At 35.8% G+C, this 25,476-nt stretch overlaps 1 protein-coding gene across 54 annotated transcripts in view; it reads right to left on the bottom strand.

Annotated features, from left to right (window-relative positions):
* The window catches only part of mbnl2 (muscleblind-like splicing regulator 2), a 114,893-nt gene extending 100,145 nt beyond the window's left edge, over positions 1-14,748 (bottom strand). For 15 of the 54 annotated variants that reach the window (XM_009305373.5, XM_021475196.3, XM_073946240.1 and 12 more), the window contains exon 1: positions 14,493-14,719. The gene's annotated coding sequence lies outside the window, so the exon portion shown is untranslated. Of the gene's footprint in view, positions 1-3,344; positions 3,618-14,492 lie in introns of those variants that run through there. The other 39 variants (XM_073946228.1, XM_073946346.1, XM_073946414.1 and 36 more) reach the window with 4 other exon arrangements.
* Positions 14,749-25,476: the final 10,728 nt, after the last annotated feature.

The following is a 25,476-nucleotide window of genomic DNA, read 5'->3' as shown; positions in this document are numbered from 1 at the left end:
CCCTAAACATGATCCTAATTCAGCTTTTTCTACGATTCAGCCAATTATATTTTCAAGGTGAGGAGAGAAGTAAAGGCGGCCCCACAAGTCTTCACAGCAACATTGACACCTTCAAATGGCGTTAAAAGTGTCACATACTGTATCTATAAGGTATAATTCACCCAAAATGTCATTTCTGTCTTCATGTAATGATGTATTCACAGCCGAGAACGAGCACGCGTGCACGCAAATGACGCCTACTTCAGTGAACATAACCTGCATATGCTGTGAATAACAGGTAATGAAGTTGTAAATAACGTTCAGTTTGTTGCACAGAGCAATCGTTTGAAAGCCATGCGGGAGGTTTGATTTGCATGTAAATGTTTTGCTCACAGTGACAGCAGCCATGAACCGCACTCTTAAGTGAAAGTGAAACCTGTACGCACATTTAAATGAGCATACCACATTTAGAGTTATAATTACAAGCATTTGATGTTTTTTTCTTTCATAGCAAACACAAAGTGTTGTGCATGAAAATAAATGTTTACTGTGTCAATATAACAGCCCTAGCCTATTTATAATGGATATATAATGGTCTAATAATGTTGACAGATGACAAGCACATGTCTTAAACGTAATGAATCAACTTTATAATTATGAAGTTACATTCTGATGTGATCATTTTACTGTGAATTAACAAACAGGACATTTTGAAAGTCTGTTTAAGTCTACAATAATACAAAATTTAGCATTTTAAGCAACAGTATTACTACACATAGGCCAAATATTATTGTTGTTTTACCATGTGTTTGAGAATTAACAATAATAATAGGCTAATCATATTAACTTTTATTTTACATTTACAGAATCGTGAGAAAGAATCATGGTCTTGATTTTAAGCAAAATAAAATCGTGATTCACAATTTTGTCAGAATCGTGTCGCCCTAGTGTCAGTATAAATACTCTAGCCTATATAATGTTGAATATAACGCAAGAGGAAATCTGATAATGACAAATGTCTGACTTTACCAGTGAATAAATGATCTAATAACGTTGTCAATGGTAGATTGCCAGGATATTTCTCAAACATAATAATTATGAACAGAATTATGAATAGTTGTGTTCTGATGTCGTCACTTTACTGTACATTAATGATCAGGACAGATTTAAAGTTGTTCAAGTCCACCATTTAAAGTCTATTCAAAATGTAGCATTTTAACCAACAGTAGAGCTACACATAATATTATTATTGTTGTTTTACCATATGTTTGAGAAATAACAATAATAGCCTACTCATATTACCCTTTATTTTACATCTATAGAATTGTGAGAAAACCGAGATCTTGATTTTAGCCAGAATCGTGCAGCTCTACTCTGAACTGAATCTGTGAGCCTGACAATAAAATCAGCGGCAGGGCAAGGTTTACACTTATCTGCTTTGGCAGAAAATGCTTTTCATTTCTATGATCATATCGCAGAGAAGGCTACGGACAAGGTCAAGTAGATTTCTGTTTTGGAAGCAACCACTTCAAGTACTGCTAGAACAAATCTAGGCCACATTTTTGACAGCTGGACAAGTACAAAGAACTTTACACAAGCACATCCAGACATTTTTTAATCATCCGACTTTAAATAGTGCATTATCTTCCTAGTTGAGAGCTGAGCGACTGTAAACATTCATTAAAGTCATATGTTTGAGTAATTAGATCACGTACTGCCGTCATTCTGTACACAGCTGAATGAATACAAAGCGATTATGGAAATGTCTTCTGATAAACAATCACACAATAATGTAATTAGAAGCCAATGATCATATTTAAAGCAATCAGCAACTCGGTAAGGCTTCCAACGCCATCAAACTCTCGGTTTGAAAAACGCTGCAGACTCGATTCATCGTGGTCAGCAAAACTGAGTATGTCATATGATAATAGCCTTAATGTAAAACTGAATCTCGGTGACCCAAGTTATTATCTTTATAACACTAAGGCTGCTTTCATCCCCTAGATCATCGTCTCTAGTTATTTATAGCGTCATGGACAGGAGCCATGCCTGGCTGGTGCGCCGCTCATATCCTCAGGCTGTGTGAAACTGATGTGCAATTTAATTAAGAAGATCATTTAGGCACAGATCTGATCTACTTAGCCACTGACAGACATTTGCACTGGGTCTTCAGAATCTTTCCGCCAACTTTCCTCAGGAAAAAAAAAAATTATGATACACTAATTTACCTTTAAAGACTGGAAAAAGAGGTAGAAGAATTCTTGCCCAAGTTATGAAAACACGACGTCAGTTTGCATTGAAATACTCAATACTCCCTCCCTTCCACAACAAACTTTCTTCCTTGAAATTAATATGTTGGCACAAAGTCTCGGTTTTCTTTACAAGTGCGCAATACGGTGCCCCCACTAAAATAGTCTCATAATAAAGGCTATTTTGTTCATGAAACACGCCTGGCAGTTGTAAAGCCTTAAAAGGTGCAGGCTAATTACCTTTGCGAGTCTGTCTAAACGTGTTCCTAATCGATTCAGAAGGGTGCTGTTGCTCTCATGGCTTTGCCTAATAAAGAGTCTGTGGACTGTTTTCATGCCTTTTTTAACGGGAAGGGCAGAGTCAGTCTCCCTCTTTAAAAAAACACACACTCTTCCTCCCAACACGTTTGCCAAATGTTCAATACAAATGCGGCCTTTTCCTGCTACGTTGCAGGTCCCGCTCTTTTAAAGTCTGGACTGTACATCTAAGGCCGGATGTCTCATCAGACCAACGTGAAAGATGCTGGCGTTTACTAAATTTGCATAAAGCCCTTACTAATCAGATTGCTTGGAATTATACATGTTGTAGGCTTGGTAATGTTTTCCCAATTTTAAAAAAGCTACTTTATTTTATAAAACAAACTCTTTAAGTATGCTAATTATACAAAAAAATGTAACTCTAACTACAAATATATGTGCTACTCTTAAAACCAGATGTTAAGAAACGAAACGGAAAACTTCAGGGAATAAAACATCTGCTAAATATACTTGACTATTAACCTTGGAAGCATGACAATTGCTATTTACTTTTATAAAACAACCTCGTACAAAGCAAATACTCCACTTCAATCCCTCTAACTAGACTAATGCAACTAGACTAATTCCAAAAGCTGGAACTAACAGATGTTTAAAAAATTTGAAAGGAAAGGAACCGGAAAAGAAATGGGAATACACATGGGATAAAGACTGAGTAACTTACTGACACAACTCCACACCTCCTCTCAGCTTTCCCTCCCTCACTTTCCACACCCCTGCCCGCATGCAGCATATTGCAGCAAAATTCCTCGTGTTGGGAAAACAGGCTGAACTTTAAAGGATAAAATGTTCTCCTCCCACCTTACTGGAATAGCGAAGCCTCCTTCCTTTGCACGTTGTACTCTTTTCTTCCCTCTCAGTTTACCTGGTGTATAAAGCAGACTCCTTCCGGTATATAATGAGCATGTGAAGCGTTGTCATTCCCTGTGCGAAGCGGCGAGCTGGCGGCCCATGCCGAGACAGGGATTTTCTCTCAGCAACAGCGCAGAAAGCACGAGCGCGTCTGCTCACTGCTCAACTATCTGGCTGAAACATTTCCAGCCATTCTCACACCCCTCCCCTCCTTTCCTCTCCTGCAACCAACCCCTTCCTGCCAGACTGCCTCCGGCGAGGGGCCGCCCATCCGCAATCTAGCCAATAGCGTCCTGCATTCCCTCTCAGAGGCTCGGTTGTTGGCCGAGTTTCCCCAAACTGGCAGGCTGACCTCAGAGCTTCCGTTGACAGACTCCTGAATGCTGATCTTAAAGGTATTCCCCCATTTTCACACCCTGACAACAGAGGATTAATAAGTTTTTCCAAACTATACACATTCACTGTGATGAAAATGCATCTCTATTACTGGAAATGTTTTTTAAGGGCTCATTTACACTGCATGGTTTAAATGACTCAATTCTGATTCTTTTCTGTCATGTGGCACAGATTGGATTCGGCTCATGTACATGTAAGCAAGAAAAAATTACATGGATTCCGATTTACTTAAATCAGATTCAGGCCTTGTTCATATGTGGAAATGTATCCGATATGAATCGGATCTGTGTCCTCATGTCTGCAGTGTAAGCAGGTAGATCGGATTTTCACCTGTTAATGCAAGTCGGGCATCATTAAAAAGCATTGCGAATGACGTCAAGTCTGACTCTTTCATTTCAGAACAGACTTCAGCAGAGTCCCAAACCTTAAATCTTACACACGAGGACTAAATACGCTTTTATACTGTCATATAGTAGTATTTAAGCATGTTAACGAGGAAGAGAAAGCGAGAGAGAGAGCGTAACATCCGCCACATTACCAATACAAACTAATATAAAACTGTGGCACATATCACGTGCACAAATCACGCCATGGACATTACATTAAGGCGCCTACAGGTTTAAAAAAGCCTAGATTAAATGAAGATGGCCAAATGAGAACTTTTCCGTCAACAGCCTGTCAAAAAGAATTTTATAAAATGAAACCCTGCGAACAGATTTAATACAGGAATGGAGAAAGAAGCACTGTTTAATTATCAGCTTTTAGTCAGCGCCCGCTCTCTTTTTTTCCTGGCCATTGCGGGTTTGCTGATGCTGTGTAAATGCAGACAATCGGATACGAGTCACCTTTAAAAGATGATTTAAGCAGATCAGCAAAAAACTAAATCCGAATTGACCATCAAGATCTGCAGTGTAAATGCAGCCTAAATGGCAAGCAATCAGGAGTGAGCACAAATCTGGCACACAGCTGCTTCAGCCATGCAATGTTTTAATTTTATTCTGTGAAACACAAGATGAGTCTAAAATGTGCAGTGTGTATCCCATTTTCATGGTCAACCTCCAAAAAAGAACAAAAAACTCAATAAAGAGTCATGAGTGCCACTAAGTGTCTAGAGTAAATGAAATATACATGAGAAGCAGGATACTGGTCCAATAATTTTTGTGTGGGTTAAGCAACATGACGCCAGAGAACTATAAAACTTCAGTGACAAACAAAAAGCCTAGTATAGGTCTCATCAGCAAGATTATTTAAAAATATTAAGTTAAAATTATAAGTTTTACTTTAAAAAATGTGTAAATGTTTTGTTACTAACTGGAATAATTACACATTTATTTATATTTACTAGCTGCAAATGCAGCATTTCTCATGTTAGGGTGTTTTTACACCTAGACGTTTGATTCGGAACCGGTCTCGTTTGCTTAGTTGGCGTGGTTCTTTTTGGATAAGTGAATCACACAATCGTGCTCGGATTCGCACCAAATCAAACAGTCCAAGACAGCCTGAATGAGGTGGTCTCAGCTCAATCGAAACAAACTCTATTGGATCGATTGTAGTGAGAAAGCAAAACGATCCAACAAGCTAACGAACCAAGCAATATCACAGTGTATTATGTCAATGCAATTGCCATATATACAGCTAAGAGAGAAATATGAGTAGGGCGGGGTGCCATAATTTCTGTTAAGTGTGTGTTTTATGTCAAATACGAAAGTAAAAGCATGCTGAAATATAACAGAGAGCAGTTTATCCATTAGGAAAATTGACCGAAATTACCATCTGAAATTTTTTCAGTATTTTAAACTTACAATATTTTACATCAGGCCTATCGTTTAGTTCATTTCTGCACTTTCACCAAGAAAGAAAGATCAACATTGATCTGCTTCATGATCTGACTGCAGTCTTGTTTCATCTGTTTTTTCTCGCTATAATTAAACCCTATAATTCTAGCCAATGTTAGTTTTTTTATAGATCGATAGATCAAATAGACACATTTTTACAAAACTTGACAACTGAAATAAAGCTGTGTATGAGAAAAGTCTTACCCTGATTTATATTTGGTGATGATGTCTGTGGGTGTCAAAATTAAAGTGCACCTTTCCACTTACTGCTGTCTTACTGCTTATCATCAGATTTTAAAATAACGATGTGACAGCTGAGAAGAATCGATGAGACTCTGAGAAATAAACCCTAAATCTTTGACCAATGTGAGGAGAGTTTACTCGCACCAGACTTGTTTTAACTGCTTTTGGTTCGCTTACAAGCTTTGCGGTGTGAAAGCGAACCGCAACAAGAACAAAAATAAACATTGTATGAATTTTTAATCCCTGTTTCTGAACAAAACAATCGATCTTCAAACAAAACAACCGGTTATTTATTATAAGACTTTTATTTCTATGACAGTCCCTCCAGGACTTTTCAATTTCAGTGGTTCTTTAGATCAAAAATAGGAAAGTTTAACAAGATATTTGTGCAAGATTTAAAGCAAATAATGCCATAAATTATGCAAAAATCCATCACTTTAGGCTGCAAATATGTAAAAATATATATCTGCAAAATCCTGACATGTATTTAAAACACAAGCATAAATCACATCAATAATTTTATCATCTTTTTTGGAGCTCAGGTTAAATCACAGCACCTTTTGATTCTCCTAAAAACGAGCAGCAGGAACTTTCTGCCTGGTATCTTTATAGAGTTTCACAGAGAAAAGAAAATGACAGGTGTGGAGCGCTATGGGGCTGAGTAAATGATGACAAAATCCTCATTTATGAGTGAACTATTCCTTCAAGATGATTTCAAAGTATATCTGCCCTGGAGGCAGCGTTTGTGTAGTCTCACCAAAGAAAGACTGTGAATTCTCTGGCATGTCTAACACCTCCGTCAAACGCCGCATCTCTACTGCCTCCAAGGTCTCTGCATCCCCTGGCAACCCATCGCTATGACAATGAGCATCGTTACCGTAGGGCGATGAGGACACGTCCTCCCCTCCCCATCCGTGGTGACAGGAAGCCTCTCGGCATCACGTGAGGGATGATGCAGTGGGCTAGAAGTGATGAGTCAGACGCCGCTTCACAATGTTTCCATCCCAATCAATAGAACAGCTGTAGCCTCCTGCTTTTAGGGGCTCACGTTCCCGCAGGCACACTGCAATTATGTGACAGCCAGAGTGCTTTTACAAAAGCCACGGCAAACGATGTTAAAACAATGCACTGCTTAAACGTCAATGAGGCGAGACACGCGCTCGCACTCGATGCGGCTGCAAGCGAACCCTGATAACCCGGACCGTCAACTTCATGTGATTACACTAAATACTCCTACTGGATGTTGTTTATTGATCAAATTGTTCATTTGACATGCAGAACTGAGGCTGAAAGCTAGGCATGGGCCAGATTCTGACAGTAGGATAACTTTGAATAAATATCAAGGTTCCACGGTATTGTGATTACTGTTCTAAAACGTTTTATTTTTTAGGGTAAAAAGCAACTATTTTTTCCCATTGAACACAATATATTTTATTTTTAGAAGCATTTAGAATATTTTGGAACAGTAAATATGTCAGTAGGGATGTAACGATTAACCGATTTCACTATTAACTGCACTTTAATTCGTCATGGTTAATTAATCGTAAAGGCTTCTCAACACCGCGTTAAACAAAGTGTTGCCAACTGTGCCTTAATATTATTTATTCATTTTCCTTCAGCTTAGTCTCTAATTTATCAAAGGTTCCCACAGCGGTATGAACCACCAACTATTCTGGCATATGTTTTACTCAGTGAATGCTCTTCCAGCTGCAACCCAGTACTGGGAAACACCCTTACACACCCATTCACACACACACAACGGCCAATTTAGTTTATTCAATTCACCTATAGCGCATTTGTTTGGACTGTAGGGGAAACCATAGCACCCCACGCCAACACGGGGAGTACATGCAAACTCTGGCCCAGCTGAGACTCAAACCAGCAACCTTCTTGTTGTGAGGTGACAGTGCTAACCATTAGGCCACTGTGCCGCCCTAATATTGTTTTAAATTATGGAAATGTATTTATTTATTTTCTCTGTACTCTATTATTAATTTTTGAAAGGAAGCTACACTGTTTATAGCTTTTTCAATTTAACTGTTGTACCAATGTTTCTGTTTCTACCAAAATACCAAACAATTTTGAAATATAGTTGATTAAAAGAGCCTTTCAGACAGAGGTACAGCAGCCTTTGACTACATTTTAAAAGGGAAATACAACGCTAATATGTAGCTTAGATTTACATTTAACAAATACTAGTTTTTAAATGTATTCTTATTATCTATTTATTTATTAATCTATTTTCAGAGTAAAATTATTACTTGCACTAATTATTACTAAATTATTTTTTTTTACTTATTATTTTGTGCTGGATTATTTGGTTAGTGAGCAGCAATAAATAACACTGTAAAATATAAGGAGTTTTCATGTGATGTCCTAAACTAGTAGTGTTTTGAAATTAATAAATTTGTAATAATTGTTTCCACATTGCATTTTTTGTCATTTTTCTTACCTATTTTTATTTTATTTTATTTTTTCTATTATTTTCTGTAAAACTGCTTCTAACCATGACATGTTCACACCTAAGTGAAGTTTATTTATCAACTAATTTCGAGAGGATCACATGCTTATTGACACGGCTGGCCCCGAGTCAAGCTAATGTACGAACCACCAATCAGACAATTCCTAACTCAGCATAAATAACCAAGCATCTTACCTTTAGTCATCTTCGTCTTGAAGAATCCCCCTTTATACCCCCCTCCTCCTCTTTTTCCTCTATAGGGCAGCACAGCGGCCAAGTGGTTAGCACTATGGACTCACAGCAAGAATGCCACTGGTTCGGGTCTCTACCCACCCAGTCTGCATTTCTGTGTGGAGTTCATGTTCTCCCTGTGCTCGCGTGGGTTTATCCCAGGTCCTCCGGTTTACTCCCACAGTCCAAAACATGAGACATAAGTAAATTGACTAAACCAAATTAGCACCATAGCCCAAATTCCACCAGCAACACACCCTCATAGCAGCAGGAGGGAGGGGGGATCTACCTGAACTCAAACTCCCCTCTCGCCCTGCAAACAGGAGGGAGCCCCAGGCTCGAGAATCTCATCTCCCGGGACAGCAAGCCAAACTAGCTTATTACCAATCATCAGCTAAGTGTGAACTCTTGAAATTGCTATAAGAGACACATTTATGGGGTTATATGCAAAATCCTTAAATTATTATCTTAGGTAAGAAGTGATCTCCAATTAAGTATCATAGATATCGTATGTCTTAGAGGGAAAACGTGCTTAAAGCATCAGAATCTGTACTTTGTATCGGCCGATCACCATGACAAAGATATCGGCTGCAAAAATGCCTGATTGGAGCATACCTAATAATTATATCTAATTTTTTCTAACTGGAAAATGCATCTTTGAATATCTTTCTTTTCTTTGGATGTGAATTAAAGCCACTGCACTGTTCAGGTCTATTGCATGCTTGTATGTTTGTAGGTTTATAAGACACGTGTTTTCAACTGCTTCCTGAATCGTGGGCTGACCTGTAGCTTTTGATGTGGACATACTGTTGCCCTAAAAAAACGCTGTCGTAAAAAACATGTTAAATAAATGTATAATGGTATAACAGAAAGTTTTAGCGGCTTTAAAACTTTGACTTTGTCGTCCCATGTCTACTGAAAACCAAAGGATTTAGTCCAATAATTAATGCACCTGCATTGTGATTATACTGTACAGGTTGAATTGATTTACTGTGTTATTTTGCCAAACTAACCTCATTTATTTGGGCAACTCACATCACAACACAGAAACAAGTGCTGAGTTTTTTACATTCTGTAGATAAATAACTTATTAGTAGAAGAACAACACTACAAACTAGGACTGATTTAAACACAAAACGATAAAAAATATAGAACATATCTATTTTACAATGATGATTTTGCAAATGTCGTCAATGTTTGCAGTACAACATCCTTTAAAGTGTAAGGTTTCAGTGGTAAACAATTCAATGACATCATTCCTATTCCAAAACCACCAAGCAAAACCTGCACAACCTGCCGATTCCCCTTAGACAGAGCATTAAGCATTGCTAATTGTTTACAGATCGAGTCATTAAGCCTAAATATTTGATGCAAATTCTAGCTTTTGCTCATTTATTTGGCCTAATACAGATATTCTGTTACATATCACGGTTTGGAGTTCTTGTGGAGCCGTTTAATGATTACTTCATCAAGTGTGACACATTGTTAATGTTCTACAGAAACGTAAACCACCTCTGCGCCTCGCGTTTCAGACAATAATCGATTGTTAGCAGCATGCCGATTTCTCACATCGATGTTGTTTGATGGATTTCAGAAAGCTGACCCAAATGAAGCTTTGTGTGCGGATCTGAATTAATAAACGTTCTCAACTTTACAATTATTGCATGCATTTTTACTTTGCCAGGGGTTTTGAATAAATTTAGATAAAAGCATCCACTAAATTAATGACTTAATGGAAATGGAGAGGCATTTGACCATCAGCATTTAACATAAAGGTGTTTGCATTGGACAAGCGTGATGCAAACGCATCTGCTTTTAACCTCAACATTTACCTAAAAAATCTACATGTGAGGTCTTCTATGTAAAATTGGCATGAATAGTAGCAAATAAATGCATTTACAATACATTCAGCAGTTTGATTATCAATAATTACTATTTAATAACATTATATTTTAAGTATACATAATGTAAAAGATACAATACATAATGCCTTAAGCAATATAATAAATAAGGTTAAAATTATTTTTAATAAACATATAAGATTAAATGATGTTTACAGTAAACAGTTGATTAACAACTCTGGTTTTGCAAAACCCAAAAATAACCAATTACCCCTCATCAAACCCCTCACTAAACAAAAATCATTATCCGACATCGAACACCCAGCATGTGGAGACTATCAGAGGCTTAATTCTGTTTTAAAAAATGAGAAAGGCGCAATACCTGCTGCGAGAGCAAATAAAAATTAGATCATGGAATTAGATGATCTATTTGGGTCATACTTGCATTACACTTATTGAGATTTAGAAAAGCATCTTAGCATATATCCTCTTCCACATCTGTGTCTCTCAGCACTTTCTCAGGTAGCTCACCTTTCGTCTACATACCTTTGCTGAATTTCTAAAACCAAGTAGTATAATACAAAGCATTTTCTGGTCTATTTGTAAAGTGTTTTAGGACGTTTTAGAGAGTCTAGATAGGGATTTTTTGGACATTGAAAGTATGACAAATATATTATTGCTGTAATAATGTTTACTTACTTATGTATTACTTCTAAACTATTTTGAGGGATATAAACAAAAACAATGGACCCAACGTTTACATTTTTATATCTTCTGAAAATTCAAAATGAGCCACATATTGATAAATAATGTTATGATAGCTGTTTGTTTTAACATTAAGTTATAATTGAATTGCCTCTTGTTCCAGCTATGAAATAGTTTGATAACAAGCATAGGCCAATGACATGACCACATTGAAATGATCTATATAGATAATATTAAATGTATTTCCTTTCTTTTAAAATGTATTGAGTTGTTTATACCACATATTAAGTTATTCATATATTACTAACACTTAACACAATTAATTAATATATTACGAACACTTAACACACTTAATTGAACATGTGTTAGTATTACATGTAAATATAAACATTTCTGGAAGGACATTACATACTGTATAACTGTAGGTAGAGCTACACGATATTGAAAAAATCTGACATTGCAATATTTTTCTCTGCGATTTTTGTTGATATATAAATACAGTTTCACCAGATGAAATTTAATCTATTTGGAAAGTCATTAATTTAGATTGATCGGGATTATTTTGAAGGGAAGTTAAACATGTGTAAGTATATATATTATTTTATATAAATATATATTATTTATTATATACATATAATAAACAAACTACAGTTAAATAAAAACAATGGAGCAAAAATCAAGTGACATAATTTGTGGTTTAACAGTAATCCGGTAAATTAATTGAATAATTAAATGTAAAATAAGGGTCTTTATTATTTAAATAATCTAATAACAATATTCTTTATTAGTTACAAACCGTATAATTAATTGTGCCTGAATGCTTTAAACAATCTTTAAATGCTCACACAGTTACAGGAATTAATAAAAACACGTACAAATAACAAACTTTCAATATGGTTCAATTCTGCAGTGACTCCACAAATATTATGTTATAACCTGTGATTTCTGGTCAACTATAAACCCAACTCAACATTGCATATCTTGTGATGTGACTATTATGGATAGACTCATTGCGGTATTGATGCTAAAACGATATAGTGCAGACCTAACAGCAGGTTAACTATATTTATATACTGCCCACCCTATATACACAACTCCTTAACTTTCTGAATGAGACTCTAATGTAATGATCAGGGTGCGAATTACAGAGGGGTTTGGGGGGGTCTGACACCCTTAATTAACGCTTGATCCCCCTGAAGAACATCAAAACAAGATGTGTGGGGGGGTATATTAAGCAGAACAGAAACAAATTTGATAATCCTGACTTACCTAAAAGATAAAAAGTTTAGTCACATTAACATTTTTTAAAGGTTATGTGCCTTTTTATACAGTGTATGTAAACTTCTGGTTTCAACTGTATATATTGCAATCGTGATTGTAATCGAAAGTATTACAACACTTTGTAAACGTTTATTATTACCATTTGATGAGTCTCCCCATACAGTTTGATAGAGCGCTTGGACCCGGAGGCTGCTTCGCGTGACGTCACACTTACATGCGGATACCATTGTGAATGCATGATCGTGCCAATCAATGCTAGGAAAAACATCACTCAACAGTCTAAAACTGGCAGTTAGAGCACCGATAGACATCTTAAGTATTCACAAAACATGTTTCTTGTAAAATAGGTGTTTATATCTCCATGTAGCCTAAAAAAATTAAATTTGACACATCATTTGTATAGTTTGACCTACAGTAACCACTAAAATAGTCACTAAATATCCCTCAAATACATTGTATTAATAAATTAGATGTAATTTAAATACATTCATAAATTTAGTTCACTGAAGTATGTATTACTAAATTACTAAAAAAAAGTTGACCCCCCATAAGTCAATGTGTAATTCGCACACTAGTAATGATGTCCACCTATTTTAAAGCTGCTTTGGAGTGATAACTATTGTGAAAAGCACTATGAATAAGGTATAAGTCTAAGCTATGTAAGTAAACTTGCATTAAATTATGCTGAGTTTATTATTATTGTTGTTGTTGTATTTTTATTTAGTTAAACCCTTTGCCTGTAGACCTGCTTGACAATGTTTAAAATAAAAGAAAATCTTCTAAATAAATTTATAATACAAAGCATGGCTATAGCATGTCAGTTTAACATGCATCACGATGATATAATATAAAATAAAACACGATAATAATGCTAGGATCCTTATATGCTCCATAAATAACATTAATATCAGTACTGTAGTAGGGTTAGCCTTTGCAAGGGTCTCATTCACTGAGAAAACGTCAGACGCGACGTAGCTAAACAATGACACACAGCAAGCTCGTGACGCGTCGACAGCTGCGTTTATAATGGAATCGTTCTAGTAGTTGTGTGTGTGTGTGTCTGTGTTGGTGATGATGGTTATAATAATGAACTAGTTGTTGTGATCTCACGTGCTCGGCGCGCGCGCACGGGGTGTGGCGCGCGGTTTGGGAGCGGTTTCATGACAAGACTAGCCTAGATGGGAGAACCATATGTCAAACTGTAGACTCTCCGGACAGAAATACAGCATATTCGCGGATTATTGATCAACTGGGTTAATATATTCGGTTAAATTCTCCTCACGCAGCTATGATGACGAGGGGAAAAGATCCAGCAGTCTGAAGTAACGTTAACGTTAGAAAGATAGTGCCAACTCATCGTCATCATCATTTATATATTACACAACTCTAATAAAGTGGCTATTTATAGACGATAAATTCGGATGATATTTATTCTAATACACTAAACAACACTCAAACACAAACTGAAATCAAAACTGAGTTTACAGATTTGATTAGCATTTAGCGTCCGAGTTATGATTATCAACATTTATATACCTTTACTAAATTAAAAATAAACTCTTATTCAGTCGTGACATCATTAATCGCGCGAAAACTCGCATGACGGTTTATAACTGACGTGATTTATTCGGTTAATTCACCTCACGAAGTGCCAGAGCGGTGACGCGGGAAAAGGCACCGTCTGTCATATAAAACAACCATAAAAATAATCTGTCAACTCACATTTTTCATGGATTATTATTATTAACTCATACTAAATATCAAACTACGCTATTTAAACGATGCTTTTACGGCCCAGCACGCGTGCTTTTTTCGTCTAGCGTCATATCGTAGTTGTTTTATCTACATATTCACACTTGTGACGCTCGATTGTGCACTTTTATTATTGTGATGTATTAATAACATCTCTCGAAAACAAGGAAACACGACGTTACGTTAACTAAACCCGTGTCGACATCACTGAGCGACGAATCCAGCGCTAGCTAAACACGCTCTCTCAGACTGCAATAAACAAACACTGTACTGACATTAAACATAGTATATGTATCGATGATAAACATTTAAACATCGCTTGAAATAGGTTTAAATTGTACATGTCGCTTACCTGGTTACCATGACCAGCCGCTGCCGTGTTCTTGACCACAAATCACGCAGACGGCAAAAGCAGAGCTCGATGGAAACTGCCTCGCTGATGAAAATGACTCGTTAAGTCAACAGAACTAAGGCTTGCTTTACAACCGAAGCGAACATTCTCGTCGGTCCAGGCGAAAACGCGGTTTGTCAGGCAAGTGGTTTGCGTTTTCACGCCAAACCCAAGTTAGTTAGTTTACCAAAAAGCTGGTCGTGCAACAAGCTGCTCTGACAGCTCGTGGGAGGAGGGACCAAGTCATGTGACTCCAAAGGGGGTGCTTTCTACTTTATAAACCTCAAATGTGTCTTAAAATTAATATGAATTCATATTTATTTTAATGTATGCAACACACGATTTCTAAAAGCTGTTTATGATGCTAAGTGAATCGAATTTAATCAGGGAAATCATCACGCTATTAGTTTACACCCTCCCCTATTTACAGTGTGAGATGGTGTGGTCCGAATGAATGTCAGGAGCCCAGGGAAGGGCAAGGGTCTGCTTGTTGCCTGGAAACACGAGTGAATCTCCCGAGGGCCCCGTGGATTTGGGCTCCAGCGCTGCGAAATCAACAAGCTGAAGGCCTGATTTTACATCTCTAATAGTGACGATCGCATTCAGAAGACTGGAAACGTGACTGTTTACATGTCAATCCACTGAGTGAGAGGGCTGTAATATTAGCAAAGTTATTACTTTTAGACTGAAAGCCGGAAGTGCTTAATTGAACAGTAATGGCTGCCATTTTGAAAATGAGTTTGGAAAATATAATAATAAAGCTGCTTGTTGAATATATATAGCTATTGGGTGTAGGGTTTAAGTACTTTGCCCATTAGGCATGATAGTCAAAGTGTTTGTTAAAGTGTTATAAGCTAATAACTACACTGTAAACATGTATACAATCAAAAATGCATGACAAAATGTGTTATTTTAACATATTACTTTTAGTATGAAGACTAGAAGTGCATAATTAAAAAGTAATGACTGCCATTTTTAAAAGATAAGGCCTTTAGGGGTGGGTTTATCTACAATAAAATGTCAAAATCATGAAATCTCTGTGAAACACTAAACAGAACTATGGAAAATGTATGCAAATGTAATCATAAACCTGCTTGTTGGTAATCAAAGTGTTTGTTAAAGTGTTATAAGCTATTAACTACACTGTAAACATGTATACGATCAAAAAGGCATGACATGTATTACTTTAACTTATTATTTTATGGTTGAAGATTGGAAGTGCATAATTGAAAGGTAATGGCTGCCATTTTCAAAATTAGGCCTTTAGGGGCAGTTTTATCTGCAATAAATGGTAAAAATCATGACGTCTTTGTGAAACATTAAACAATACAATAGAAAACATATGCAAAACGTAATCATCAATCTGGGGTGGGTTTACTTGAGATTATACTACAGCATTAAAATGGAAAAAAGTCTCTGTGAATTACTGAAGAGGAAAATTATATATGCAAACTAGATGCAAAACATAATCATAAATCTGCGTGTAAGATATCTAGCTGTAGGGTGTAGAGTTCAAGTAGGGATTTTAGTGTTATAAGCTATTAACTACACTGCAAAAATTGAAATGATCTCTAAAAGTCATGACAAAATTTGTTTTAATGTTACTTTTAATACTCAAACTTTATTTATTTTCAGGTAGGCCTATAATTAATAAACCATTAGCTAACTTTTCCCTCAATAAACTCCTAAATTGCTTATTAATGAACTGAAATTTTTAATCATTTTACATCTTAATGATGACGTTACCATGTACATCTTTCCAAAAATAAAATTTTAATTATAATAAAAAATAACATTATAAAAATGTTACAATATTTACTATTGTTTTTATATGAAATTAAAACAAAAATATATATAATTTAAAAATAAATTATTTAATAATTAAAGAATAATTATTATAAATTGTGGGAAAACACTACAGCTTGCGTTGCATTATTCACTATTCATTATTTTTATATAAAATTAAAATATGAAAAATAAGATTTAATTAAAATAAAAATTATATAATACTTTTTTGCATTATTTACTAGTTTTTGCAATTAAAACAAATATATATATATATATATATATATATATATATATATATATATATATATATATATGTATATATATAATTAAAAAACATATAATAATAAATAAATTAATTAATTAATTAATAAATACATTAATTAATTTAAATAACAATAATAATAATAATAATAATAATAATAATAAATTGTGAGAAAACACTACAGCCAAAAAGTCAAAATGTAAAGTGATAAACACACTTGAAAAATGTAGTGTAAATACTGATGACTAGTTATTCAGTAATGTTAAATAAGGTATTTTATTCATATACAACCTGAGTTTAATTTACATGTTAGCACTTTGGCAAAACCGGCTAAACATTATAATAGCAAATAATCAAACAAGAACCGCATAAAGCAATAAATGCTAATCTCTTACGGGCACATAATGAAGAAAACTAATAACCTTAAAGTGAAAACAGCCACTGCAGATAAGCTGCTTTGTGTTTTGCTTGGCGTTCCCTGTTGGAAAGAAATAGATGTAAGCTATAAAGATGTATTTGTTTCCCAGCTCATCTATTTCCACTTGAGAAATTGCATTTTTCTTGGGTTTCATCTACAAAATACCTCACTTTCCAAAGGTTTTGCATGGGATAAGAGACTGTTTGCACACTTTCCCATGCAGGGAACTGAAAAATCTTTTACTTTAGAAGCACAAACAGCTAATGATGAAAACAGCACCTATCTGAGGTAAGAATCGTGATGCATTAGCACTTGTGTAAACCCAGGAGAAACTCATTAGGTTGGCAGATCTTCAATTAACTGGTGACTTAAATGGCAGCTTTAGTGAAATAAATCATCAGAAATATATATTGATAGATATTAGGTTATTTTTTGACTACATGCACTAAACTGTGGGATACAGTGGGTAGCAATGTCACCTCACATCAAGAAGGTCGCTGGTTTGAGTCCCGGCTAGGCCAGTTAGCATTTCTGCATGTTTGCATGTTTTCCCCGTGTGTGTGTTTCCTCCAAGTCCACCGGTTACCCCGCCAGTCCAAACACATGCGCTATAGGGGAACTGGATTAACTAAATTGGCCTTAGCATATGAGTGTGTGTTTGATTGTGAGATTGTATAAGTGTTTCCCAGTGCTGGGAAGGGCATCCGCTGCGTAAAACATATTTTGGAATAGTTGCCGGTTCATTCCACTGTGTCGAGCCCTGATAAAAGGGACTAAGCTGAAGGAAAATGAATGAATGCACTACAAAGACTAGAAGGTATTGATTTAAAGACCATTCATCATCACTGATTGAGGCTTAAATAGAGGAGATTTGTTTATGCGTAAGCAGAGATGCTGCACAGAAAATAGTAAGAGGTTTCTACAATGATCCGGAAGTCACTGATACTGTTATTTTCTCCAGTGCACACACAGGGCATGCGCTAATTCAATTATTAGTCAGAAGCCAGTGGCCTCATCACCGGCTGCCGGATTATGAGGTGGAAAATTACTGGACATTATCTAAATATTTAGATTTTATTAAAGCTAAAAGATGTTTGTAAATATTTGGTTTAAACAGTAAAAATCAGTCCAAGGCACTCGAACAATGTAGAAAAATATTAAAAAGTATATTTTTTATATTTTAATATTTATATATAAATATTTTTTCCACATCTTTTGATTGAGCTACCTCTGAAAACTTTTTGCATTGTTTGATTTTAGTCGCATAAAAACATGTATAACACACCAGAAAATAACTTTTTTAACAATAATAATTTTAAGTTTCTATTTTTTGTTTTTAAATTACTGTTTATTTAATATTTATTTACTTTCTGACCATTTTAACATAATAAAATTATATTTATTTTTGATTCTATTAATATAAAAACAATTCTTGGTAAAATTACTGGACATTATCTAAATATTTAGATTTTATTCATGTCAAAAGATTATAAATATCTGTGTGCTTGTTTCCTTTTAACTTGCTTTGGATATTTTCTTTAATTAGCTGTTTCTTTTAAAATTTGCTCATGCTTTTATTCTAATACAATGTAGAAATATGGTAATATTACATTAATTTTATATTTCACTTAAAGTGTAAGTTAATTAAGGTAGTCCAGGTTAAATAGCTAAATCTTGTTTTCTGAGTTTACATAAATTTTCCACCACACTGTAATACATACATACATACATACATACATACATACATACATACATACATACATATACATACATTACAGAAAACACTACTTTAAATAATTGTAATTTTTTTTTAATTAATAACTTATGAAGTTTGTAAAGTATTAACTAATGCAGTAAAACTTTTTAAATAATAACTTATTGCAATAAAATCTTCATAAAATAACAACCTTTATAACACAGTGGAGTTCAATGCTGAATACACTCAAGCAGCAGAATCTGCTTTTGACTTGAGTTGCTCACCAAAGTCTTTGTATTGTCAGGTGATTATTTGACACCATTTAATTAAAACATTTAATTTCAGTAAGCTTTTAACAATAAAACAAACAAACAAAGGGTTAGATTAAATTTCAATTGAGAATCCCGAAACATCCACATCATTCTTCCTTACTTCTCAGATGGGATAGAGGGCCAAATCAAAGGTTACTATGGGCCAGCTTTGCCCGCAGGCCCTAGTTTGGGCATCACTGCTTCAGATAAATTCAGCAGCTCTCCATAAAATGTGTTACAATTAAATTAACCAATAATAAATGTCAATGAAATATTAGTTTTTTTTAATTATAAACAGAAATTCAGCACTTCCTGATAAAGTTGGTGAAGTAATAAGCAGTAATAATAAGAACACGCAGAATAACAATAAACATTTAGCAAACAGATTTTTTTTTTAATTGATCTAATTAAAATGATTTTTTTATTATGTTAAAATGGGCAAAAAGTAAATAAATATTAAATAAACTATTATTTAAACACATAATTTCATTTTAACTTAAATAAAAGTGATTAATTATTTAAAAAAACATCAATACTGTGCAGTAAACTGTTGTGTTTTTTAGATAAGTATTATATAATTTTAATGTGAATAAATCTACATTTCCACTTTTTCCATCGATTTATGTGAAGCAAATCAAAAAACAGGATTTGTCTATTTAACTTACACAAACTTAATTAACTTAAACTTATTAAAAATAATAAGCAGTATGTTCTCCACTCTTGGAGGATCTTCAATTACCGTCAATGTTGATGCATCCACTATTTCACATCCGTCCAATTATCGCACAGTGGCCTTAAATATGTCATTGCTTATTCTGAACCGAAGCAACAACAGCGCGGCGATTGTGCAAAAGATCTCAATCAGCATTCCTGAAAGCCATAACTGCTGAGCGAGACTTCCTCCCAAACCCTACCCAGCATGCACCAGCAGTCCACAAACATAAACACCATCACCGCCATCTCCTGCGGGACCAGCTTCTCGTACACAAAAATCACGCTGGAAAACATTGGTGAGATTTCTCAGGCAAACATTCCTTCCGTGCGGTGGTGAGGAGCTGCTGAACGCGGCCGTAATGAGCAAAGTGTGGTCTCTCGCCGGCATGTGAAATAGCATTGTTCAAGGAGGTGCAGAGAGACAAACTGCGGCTTATTATGTTGACTAAGAGTCTAAATAGACCTCTGAGATGAGCGCTAATTCCAGACTTCTGCATCATCCTCGGTTTTTGGCATGAGACGCTCCACCTTAAATGATCAACAGGAGTTTAAATAACACTGTGCTGCTAATTTTAAGAGCCATGAAATTTCAACACAGCACAAGTTAATTTTCCTTTTCCTTCCTTTATTCATCAGGGGTGGCCACGGTGGCAACTATTCCACCAGCTGCAACCCCGTACTGGGAAATACCCACCCAGTTGGAAAAAATATATATAATTAAATGCAATTAAAATACACTTAAATACACGCAAATACATTTTTAGTGCATTGTTATTTTTGTTAAATAAAAGTTTGATGGTTTTACACTATAAATATACTAATTAAAGTATGTTTATACTTCAGTAGGACTTTAGTACACTTGACAAAAGTATACTAAATACCAGTATTACTTAAATAATTTTTTAGTGTACTACAATAAAGTACACAACAGAAAAAACATCCAAAAGAGTTTTATTAGTGTGTTTTTCAAAAGTGTGCTTTAAACATTAGTTGATTTTTAGTACACTGTTTACATACTAATCCTAAGTTTAAAATAAGTTAATATATAAAAAATCTATTAGTAATGTATTGTAGTAGAACTACATTTTCCCAAAAGTTGTACTTAAGTACACTTAATGTGAATGCATTATCACTAACACTTAAATTGATTTTGAGTGTGGTAATTTTAAGTGTACATTAAATTGACTTTGTTAAAAATCTGTTAGTAATGTATTGTAGTAGAAGTACATTTTCCCAAAATACTTTTAATACAGTATTTAGCACACTTTTTTTTTAAATCTTTTAATAAATTACTATTATACTTTAAATTAGTCATACATATATTTAAATGTTTAAAAGTAGGGTTTAAGTGTATTTCCAGTTGTAACTAGATATATATATTTTTAAAATACAGCTATAGAATGTTTAAAGCAATTTCAGGTTGTCTCAAAATAGCACAGTTGAGTACACTTAGATGGTGTTAAGTTTATCTTAACATATACTTAATACTATCTTTTAGTAAATTAAGTACAAAATTAGTGTTCGAAAATAGAGCACTTTTAGTACATTTTATTAAAAAATATACTTAGTGTACTTAAATTTTATTTTAGCACACTTTTTTTCACATTTTGTATATTCTTTTAATATAACTATTATGCTTTAAGCTATTCTTAAATATATTTATAAATGTTTAAAATTAGGATTCAAACATATTGCTAGTTGTAACTAAATATATATATTTTAAAATACAGATATAGTATGTTAAAAGCACATTTTAGTTCAATTTCAGGGTGTCTCAAAATAGCACAGTTGAGTACACTTAGATGTACACTTAGAATTAATACTATCTTTTAGTACATTAAGTACAATATTAGTGTGCGCAAATAGAACACTAAGTACATTACTGAAAAGTGTACTAAGTATACTTAAATAAAGTGCATTTTAGTGCACTTTTTTTTACCTGGGCATGCTGTTATTTAATCACACTCATACACTACAGCCAATTTAGTTTATTCAATTCCTCTATAGCGCATGTGTTTGGACTGTGGGGGAAACCGGAGGACACAAACACAAGGAGAACATGCGAACTCCACACAGAAATGCCAACTCACCCTGCCGGGACTTGAACCAGCAACCTTCTTGCTGTGAGGCGACAGTGCTAACCACTGAGACACCGTGCCGCCCTACAAAAAATTAGATTGCTAATATAAAATATTTGTCATATACTGAAATAAATGAGTTTAATTCATTTCGGAATAAAAAGGGGTGGAAAAAGTGAAGCGCTATGAATACTTTCCGGATGCACTGTATAACCAAAAATGCCTGCTTTTCTCCATCCCTGCAGAGATTTCACCTTCTATAACCTCATGCACATTTGCATCCCTGAAAACAAACATGTGCGAGTGAGGGAATGAGAATGCGACTCGGATGGCCATTTGGGGAGTTGTTTTGATGTGAGTTGAAGCTTCACTGGTGCTGAGATGTAAAGACGCTTCGCTGGTTAAGCTCTTCTGTCGAAAGGTCACCCGTCCGTGGCTTTGAGCTTTAAACGGATGCCACCAGCCCTCAAACCCAACACATCGATTCATAAAAATCCTACTACATTACACTCTGCGTGTGAATTTCATTTCAATTTCAGCGTGACCTTTTAGTAGTCCCCCAAAACACCCGCACACTGTCACTTACATTTGAAGCATTTTAATCCTATGGTAAGGAAAGGTATAATGTTGTTATTATAAAAAGTAGGTCATGATATGTGAACGTATTAACGTCTTAAGCTCACGTTTGCTATTTAGATAAAAACATTGCATTGTCAGCACTGCAACAAGACTGTGCAGGCATGTGTGAAAAAAATGTTTCTGGCCTACAATGAGCAGTGCACATTCATCAATGTGTTTACAGCCTTGAAATCACAAGTCTGCAGTCTTTTGTTTCATGCTAAATATATTACAAGTCAGTTCTTTGCAGATATATGTACAGGCTCAAGCACTGTTGTGTGAAGGTTATTGCAACATAGGCTCATTCTGAAAGCTTAGCCCTATATGCAATTCTGGAGATTGTGTATTATGTAGCTAGAGGTGCGTATGGCAGCATTTGGTCTTTAAATCGAGTGCTATGGGGCAGTATGATGCCATTCATTTTCACGCTTACCAGCTGAACACTTACCTCCATGTGAACGGGTTTACCACAGATACCAGTTTGTCCAGAGGCTCGCCGTGTATGTCGGATCATTTAAGATGCAGAGCGGAGTTGACTGTAATGACAAGGGTCGAGTCTAGTGAAGAACAGTTCCAGAAAGCAGGTAAGACAAAAACAAAAGGCAAAAAATTAAATCAACAAGTAAATAACAGGGGGAGAATGTGCAACCCGGGCTCATTATGGAAACGCAGCCCCGCGGACGTTTCTGCGGACCGCGAAGTACGTGAGGTACGTATTGGAGCAGTTTTTGTTTTCGCGGATCCGTGAGAGGCCGCTGTGCGCGCTTTTTCGTGTCTTGAGCGCCTCTCTGGAGCGCGCGCCGTTCACGCCCGCGCTGTTCTCGCACAAAAAGCCGCCGGAGGCCGCTGTGGAGCGACCGTCCGTCCAACCGGCTGAACGATCGACCGGGCGGCCGGCCGATCGGCCAACCTGGCCGCCCTCCTCTTCCTCCTCCTCCTTCCCTAAACCCAAGCAACGGTTTGCAAAAACCGTCCAGAAAAAAAAAAGCAAAAGCCCTCATCTTTAATTTCGATGCATTTTCGTATCCCGCCGCGTTCTCGCACTCAAACTTTCTGTTTTTCATCTTACCTGATTTCTGGAACCGCTCTTCCCCGGACCCGATCCCGCTCGTTTAAGCGGCCGGCTCCTCCTCCTCCGGGTCTCCGCTCCACCGACGTAACGCTGCGAGCTAAGAAGACAAACTGGTTGCATCAGGAAAGCCCTCCACTCGAAGGCGAGCCGTTGACCGCCGCCACACCGCCCCGCAGCGTTTGCTCGAGAAAAACTAAACGCGGCCGTACGTACCTCCGACCACTTAAATTGCGGTCTCCAGAAACGTCCGCAGGGCTACGTTTCCAGAATGAGCTTGGGTTAAGAATGTGGTAAAATCAGAAAACGTGGCCAAAATCAGGCGAGGGCTTTTTCTTTTTTTGGATTGGCTTTGAAAACACTATTGGTTGGGTTTAAGGAAGCGGGTGGGCGCAGATGGTCAATCTTGTTTTATAGTTGGTTCAGCTTAAGATATTCAGATATTCAGCTTAAAGTGCAATTTATCAAGGCTTAACTATGTTAATTAGGTTAACTAATTTGGCACGTCATTGGACAACAGTAGTTTGTTTTGTATGCAATCGAAAAAAATAAGGGATCTAATCATGTTGATTTTAAGAGTTTTGTAGTGTTGGGCAAGCTACTTGAAAACTGTATTGAGCTAAGCTATTAGCTACTCTACTTAAAATATAGCTTAACTACACTACAAGCTAGCCCCTGGGAAATGTAGCAAGCTAAGCTAAAAGTTACATGACAAAGTAGCTAAGCTACATCTAAGCTATTTTTATTGCAACAAAATACATCTTAGCTATTTTTGCAATTGTCATTTTTAAATCAAAGCAACTTAAATTCAACTCAAACTTAGTGATCAATAAAACTGCTGTACCAAACAGAGACAAATTATAGTTACACATTTAAAATACTACAGTCATTTATAAAAGAAAGTATATAGGAATAAGCATTATATTGTATATATATTTATAATCATAATGATATATATAAATATAATGTAGTATCATTTGTAACTATATTAATAGTAATTACCATAGTATACTTTAGCCTTCACAATAAACTATATATATATATATATATATATATATATATATATATATATATATATATATATATATACACACAAAATTCCTCTCCCTCAGTCATCTTTCCATCAAGCAAATTTCTTATGTTAGCCTAATTGGTGGTGACACCACTAACCAGAGCGAGAGGTGGCAGTAACGCACCAAAAACATTTGTTGTCGACCACCGAAAAACAGGAGGAAAAAGAAATCGTCATTCTCTGCATCATATGGATTTACTTTCATCGGCTAGACACCGGCCTCACAGCTCTGTGAATATCAGTGCCGTCACTTATTGATCCGCGATCGGTAAATGTAGCTTGTTTATTTGTATTCTTTATTTATTCTTTATAGAATTTTCTGTGGACTCACACATCACTTCAGCAAGCTCCGACACAATAACAATTAAAAATAAGCAAACATGCAAAAGAATTGCATCAGTGTTCAACAGTCTGATTGACGCTGGGATAAAAGTGTGGACGCTACTCTGCTACTTGACCAAAGTAAAAATAGCTTCCCTACTAAAAAGCTATTTGATTTAGAAAGTAGCGACGCTGCGGCCTTGCTACTGTGAAATATAGTTAAGCTACAAGTGTCACTACTTGGAGGAACAGGAACTGTCAGCAGCAAATACTATTTTAGGGTGGCACCCATGGTGGCCAATCAGATGTCAGGGGTGTCCAGTGCCTCTGTCACCCCTCTGGCTCCGCCACTGGTCATAAAGTAATGGACATGGTCCGCAACACCACTTAGGTAGGCTGTGGCGTTGACATGATGCCCAATTGGTACTAATGGAGCCAAAGTGTGCCAAGAAAATCTCCCCCACACCATTACACCACCACCACCAGCCTGAACTGTTGACACAAGGCAGGATGGATCCATGCTTTCATGTTGTTGATGCCAAATTCTGACCCGACCATCTGAATGTGGCAGCAGAAATCAAGACTCATCAGATCACTT

The sequence above is a fragment of the Danio rerio genome, chromosome 1 (genome assembly GCF_049306965.1).
Source record: "Danio rerio strain Tuebingen ecotype United States chromosome 1, GRCz12tu, whole genome shotgun sequence".
Taxonomy (NCBI): Eukaryota; Metazoa; Chordata; class Actinopteri; order Cypriniformes; family Danionidae; genus Danio; species Danio rerio.
The sequence above is the reverse complement of the archived record's forward strand: the minus strand, read 5'-3'. Positions and strand labels throughout refer to the sequence as shown.